Here is a 6,829-nt window from a genome sequence, read left to right on the forward strand (position 1 = left end):
TTCCTCAGACTCTTTATCCTCATTTTCGTTACAACGGTGTGTGTCTGTCTGCACGATTTTTTTGCCTTTTTTTTTTTTTTTAATTAGCAATCGAAGTATAATGCAGATGTTTGTAGTGCAGTGTTCACTGAATATTTATGTAGCACATTTGAAAAAAAAAAAATATTGGCTACGTTACCATATTGTTATAGGCTACCACACAAGCCACCAAGTAAAGCTTGATGAGCCGCACAATGAGTATCTCTGGACTACATCATACTGTAGGCCATCTTCCAAAGAAAAAGTTTAACAAAGTTGAACAAACTTCTTGGACTTCCGCAACCAATCTGCATTGAAAAAGCGAAGGCTACACTTCCTTTTGCCATTGCAGTGAAGCTACACACTCAAATACATTAAAATATGCATCAACTTCTGATTCTCAAAAGGGAGGAACCAATACAATAAGTTTGCTGACATCAAAGGAGCCTGCTGTAACAGCAGAAAGAGGCACCTGTTTGGCATTTTTAAATGATTTTTTCAGGGGCATGCGGTCGAGAAGTGCAAAAAACTGCTTGCAGGGAAGTGCCAGGTGCAAATGATTGCAACTCCTGTTGACACACTTTAATTTATTTTTTTAATGTTCAAATGACAGTCCAATTCTTTTCAAGTTTGGCAGCTTTCTCAGTTTCTGCTGAGAGTTTCCGTTTACAAAGCTCGTAATATGTTTGTCTTGCTTTAATTTTATCCTCAGCTCCATCTTTAAGCAGGTCAAACATACCTTTACCATGCAACGTTCCTTAGACCCAGAGGTAAGTATCAAAGATTGGTGAGGGGTTTGTCCTTACAATCATTGGTGGACTCCTAGCTTCTGGATCTGTATCTGCTGTTGATTAAGCAGGCCCCAATATCTCTGCTGTCAGGAAAACTGACAAAAGGAGGTGACCAAAGCAAAGTGAGCAATCCCTTCTCTGCCAGTCTGCCTGCAAAACAAGGATTTTAACTCATTAAGTATATGCTTGGTTCCAGACAAACCAAAGTGAGTGGCAACTATCAAACTCTGCCCAGGTGGGATTAATCAAAATCCCATTAGATTTTTTTTAAATCAAAGATGCAAGTTGCCAGTGCTTACTCAAATTACCAAATCCTCTAGTATCTTTGAGAATTTGCCATCTGGTAGAGGGAAACTTTAATGCCCAGATGAGCCCCCACTTCTCTCACATCCACAGGTAGGTCAATTGGAACAGGGGAGAAACACAGCATTAGATGAGTAACTCAAGGAGACAAAGGATTACCGGTTCTTCTTTTTACTGCCAGATTCTGAAGCATTACAACAGGGGTTGGCAACCTGTTGATCGAATCTACCGTGGGATCTATCGGACTTTCTGTGGAGCTCTCCAAAATAATTGAAAAAATGCCTGTCTTGATCCAGAGCGAAGGAGTTTTCTAGCGGGCATGGTGGGGGTTCTCATAAGAAGGCAAAAATATATAATTTCCACCTTGAACTGGAAGAGGAATTTTTACTTACCTTAGTGAAAGACAAGTGTTTATGTGTGGCATACATGCATTCAGTATGTACTTTTAAAATGTTCTTTCAAAATCGCTGTGTTCCATTGCCAATTTCTGAGACTCATTCACTGCAAATGGATATATCCATAAACCACTGGCGAGCCATGGACCCAGACCCTGGGTCTTCAATAGAACCACATGTAGCAATAAAAGATTAAACATAGCAACACAAATAATAGCCAGAGCCCTGCCACATTGATGTTCAGCATATTAAAGGTTTATTTGCCCCAACCGGCTGAACAATACACCAAGTTGATTCTGGAGAAACAGACATTCAAAGCCTGCTATCATGACATTTAATTACAAAAACTAAATGAAACAAGCAAATCACACATTCACTTACCTCATGGATTGGTTTAGCTGGAATGAAAGTAAAATGTCTAGAATCATTTTTATTAGCTACTGTTCAACAACTAAAGATGGATCCAATGTTTTTTGTTTGTTTCAGCTTTGACACAATTGAATTTCAATGTAGATTTAATATTTAATATTTCAAAAGTATAACACAAACACCTCTTGAGGTGAAATGGGAAAAGGAAAAAGCTCTTTGTAAGTTATGCTCAGCCATTTTTCACTGGCCTTAAGGGCTATAGAACTGTCTGCAAATTTTTGGTTTAGGCCTACATGACACTTCTTACTAATTTTTGTGCTGCTGCTGTGGCTCAAAATATAACCCACAGGGTCTTCTTCTTCTTCCCTAGCTCCCACCATTTCCCGGCTTTCCACTCCACTCTCCACTCACTCACTCACTGTTTTGGCAGGCTGCTTGACTTATATATGTTCTCCTAGGTATTTGCAAATACCCGGAAGATGTCGTGATATGGTCCCACCCACAGCTCAATGAAATATGATTGGCTAAGACACCTGTCAAACTCCAATTCATGCTCACATTGACTTGAATTACACGGGCATCCGTTACAGATTTAATAGCCTACCCAGATACCATTGGAAGAAAAATTGTGATTTGTACGTTTCTCATTCTTATAACACATTCCCAATAAATATCCATCCATGTTTATAACAATGATCTAGAAAATATTACTACTACTGACTGAATAAAAATCATCAAAATCATCAAAAGATGTAATTAATTATATATATATATGGTACAAAAATTCTTTCAATATTTTTTCTAAGGCCTTCACTGAATACTTTGAAGGCCCAGAGGTTTCCCCTCTGGCATAAACCCTGTATGTCCACTTGCACTATAACAGTGAAACATCAGAAAAGTGCTTTGTGTATTCACAACTTTGTTATTGTTGATATGTCAATTAATTAGAATCTTTTCTTGGCTGTATCAATTTGACTGTTGCACCAAAGTGAATGTAATGAAAATACAGGCAAATAAAAGGCCTAAACTGGGAAGTTCAGTGTTAGCTGTCTATTTTAATTAACAGTTCAATCGTTAGATCTTGCCTTTCACCAAGGCCAAGATCAGGGATCTTAGACTTAAAAAGGTTGCCTACCACCGCATTACAACATCAGGGGGAACCCAGGCCAAAACAACAAACAAAACTGTCCCTATCTAGAAAGCAAATAGCTACCCATGATCTAATAAAAAGAAAAGGTTTACAAAACTAAAGCCTCTGATCCTTCATATAAACAGGAGAAAACACAATGGAAACAAAGTGGCAGCTCCCCCCTACCTGGCTAGAACAAATCTTACTCATAAAGGTCATACAAAATAAAGCAACAACAGATGGCAGGGAGAGAATGGGGTGCAGCTCCTTAGCTTTTATACTCCAGCTGTTCAGGTGAGTGGTATGCCCTGATTGGCGGGAGATCCACTGGCAACGCCCACTGCCCAGGGAGGAGGGGGAGAGAGTCTAGGACTGAGGCCTCAAGCAGCAGCAGAACAGAAAAAATTACGAAACTTTCATATTGGGAATGTAACACACATCCTCTGAGGATGTGTAACAGAATCCCTCATTACTAATGGTCCAAATAGAAACGTGTTCCTGTATCTCAGTTCTGCCAGGTCCTCCACTAAAGAACATTTGTATCATTACATCACGTGTTAATTTGCTTCGTTGAAGAGTTGAATCCCTTCTCCTAATTTGACGGTAACTGAGAGCAGGATGCCTCAGACATATTTCTTTCCTTTCTTCCGTCCTTCCTTCTCACTCTTAATCATGTGTTCTAACCAGAACGACAGTCCAACAATTGTTTGCCGTCTTCTTTGTTTTTGGTTTATTGTGACAGACTGCTGTCTTCTGACTCCCACCTTACAGAAAGCTCGACTGTATGAAAGATCTCTGTTTTCCACAAGTGTTAGTTTAAAGGTGGATCTTCTGAGTCTCATGGTGTTCTTTGCAGACATCACAACATTTCGTCAGGGGCCACATGCGTCATCTGCTGGTGCCATAAAATGCTACTTGAGAGATGCATTAAACACCTCTGAAAGAAAAGCTGCGACCTATAAAAACAAACTTGAACACCTGTAAAGTCTCTCAAAGCCACTTGAACAGGCACTGTGGACAGGATGGAACTCAGTGACAAGTCAATGAGACAATATCAATTCACCTCAGTCCCAGGTGAAAGGATTTCCCAGTCCACAATGATGACAATTCAGAAGACAAATTTGTCATTAAAGCATCATGTATGTGATGCACTACATCCAGCTTCAAACATTCTTTCATTCACCATCTACTGCTTATCTGTTTCTATGTCGCGAGATGCTGGAGTTATCCCTGACTTCAGTTGTGCATGCTGTTCTGGAGAGAATTATTCTTAAGTTGTTACATAAACTTTCTCAATAATGTCAAATCTATAATGAAAGGCAAAGCTTTGAGCTGCAACCCCAATCTGACCTTTACATTTTATAAAGAGTTTGATGTAGACTTGCTCTATACGATAAGTCCATTGATGTAACTTTTTGATTTGGTGCTTTATAAACAAAATTTGATTGCATTTAAAACAGCTAGCTGTTGACTATTTAAATTTGTCTTGATGGATATGAGATGTAACTGTGATGTGATGTGCCCATTCAGTGAAAGTGCTTCCTGAACCTAACCATTAGGAGCACAGCTAACACAGACTCACAGTCCAGGGTTAACCTTGAATGGGATGATGTCCCATTGTTGGGACACAGTTGAGTGTCTAATAAATTACTGTCTAATCAGAGACAACATATATTTCTTTATCTCAAATGGCCGAATATTTCTGCGTGGGAAGTAACATTTTATTTATGAAAACAGAAGGCTGAAACCAAAGCTGACACATTAGGACATACCTGTTCCGCCTCCAACAAAAACTTTAGTTTGATAAATGTTATACTTAAATAAATGAATAATATTGTGTTATTGGAAAGCTGCTCTTATGTGAGGACCTATGTGACCCAGGTGAAATATACAGTATGTGTTGAAGCATTACTGCTGTTTTAAAGTATTACGACCAATCAAATGGTAACACAAAACAGCCCAAGAACCAGTGAGCACACCAGACAGTACACAGATAAACACACACAAACTATTTTCTTAGTTCATCACAGTCATTGAAATTTGAGCTGACAGGAGTGGACTCTCTCAGAGTAACAACATCATTTCTTGATGTTTCAAAAACCACATTACTGTATGGAGTAGTAAGTCTGTCTGAATTCTGTGGGTGATCTTCTTACTTCATACCTCCCACTGTTTCTATATTTAGATGTTTGATATTTAAAATTCAGTCTCTGATGACAGTAAATGGTAATTGTTATCTAACCTGAGTTTGACATAAATTTTGAGAGTAAGCACGACCATCACTGGGTGCAGTTCACTGAGCAAAAATAAGATAGATTTGGACATTGGGACCTGACAGAAAACAGACAACTTTAACAACAAAAGAGAAAATGCATGAGAAAACCTCCAAATAAGGAAGCAGTTTCATTACATCAGACTACTGTTGGCCCATTTTAGCCAAATCCACTGTCTTTAATCTGACTAATCCATTATTTCGACAGGATGTCCCACCACCTCACACATCCTTGACAATTGTTTTGTCTGAAGCCCCACAAAGTGTGGCTTTTTTTCCAGACTCTCTGGGTGGAAAGAGTAAGATACATACAAGAACCTGAGAGGGTATGTTTGGCTGAGGTTACCCAAGTTTCTCTTGGAGATGGATCAAACTGGGAAGAGGCCCATCATCATCATCGTCCTTCATCTCCCCTGTTCTTGTTTTGCTTTGGGCTTTAGATAAATTCCTTTTCTGAGGGGCAGCACAGTCGTTTTTAACTGTCTATGTGGAGGAGGGAGACACTCTGGAACATAGAGGATGTATCTGTGCTGCAGCTGAAGCTCACTCTTCCATGAAAAAGGTATGTTTGTCCTCTTGGTTTCTCAGCCTGTGGAGGAAACACATTCCTCATTTTGCTCCAGCATTAATTCAATTACCAAACACCTGCAGACATGCAATAACAGCTTTTGAGCCAAGACACCACCTCCTTCCCACATCTCACCTTCCCTCACTGCACTAATGCTCCTGCTGTGGTGAGTGGTACAATCTTTTGGAATGGAATTTTAACCAAATTACCTGCTCTTGGAAAAAGGACCTGAGATTCAAAACTATTTTTATTGATCCATTGTTCCATTGATCAGTTGTTTCATTGATAAGTCCTTCACTCAAAACAATAGGTTTTCTACCACAAACACTTTCAAAAGTCTTTCAAAATAAAACAGAAAGTGGAAACCACAAACAGTGCAAACTAAAACCAGACAGAACTCAATATCTGATAGTAATAAGGCATAGATCGATAGCATAGATAAATTATGCATGATGATGTGACATTATATAATATATAACATTGTTTTCGACAATAAAAGTGGTGTATTGAGTCAACATTGTGTACATAACGTGGTGTATGGTAAATTATAAGCAAGGCCAGCTCACATGATGTCACCAAAGCCTTCCCCCGGGACTTAAAATCCAGAGACTTTAAAGTAGTTCAGAAGACTGACACTTGACTTCAGCTACATAGCCTGTGATCCAGTTAAAGGGTACTTCACCTCTCTTATCCATTCTCCTCATCCATGCTGAGTTGCTACTGCCTTGCGATCAATGTACTATCGTGAAAACAACTCAGCACAATTCTCCAGTTCCCTGTAGGACATAATGGACAAAGTAAAACAGAGGGGATGGGGTTGGTGTGGGGGCTGATACTGTAAATCAAATCAAATCAGATTTATTTGTATAGCGCCAAATCATGAAAAAGTTACATCAAGACACTTTACATATAGAGCAGGTCTAGACCAAGCTCTTTATAAATTTATTTAAAGAGACCCAACAGATCCCCCGATGAGCAAGCACT

This window comes from Echeneis naucrates, chromosome 22, assembly GCF_900963305.1.
Source record: "Echeneis naucrates chromosome 22, fEcheNa1.1, whole genome shotgun sequence".
NCBI lineage: Eukaryota > Metazoa > Chordata > Actinopteri > Carangiformes > Echeneidae > Echeneis > Echeneis naucrates.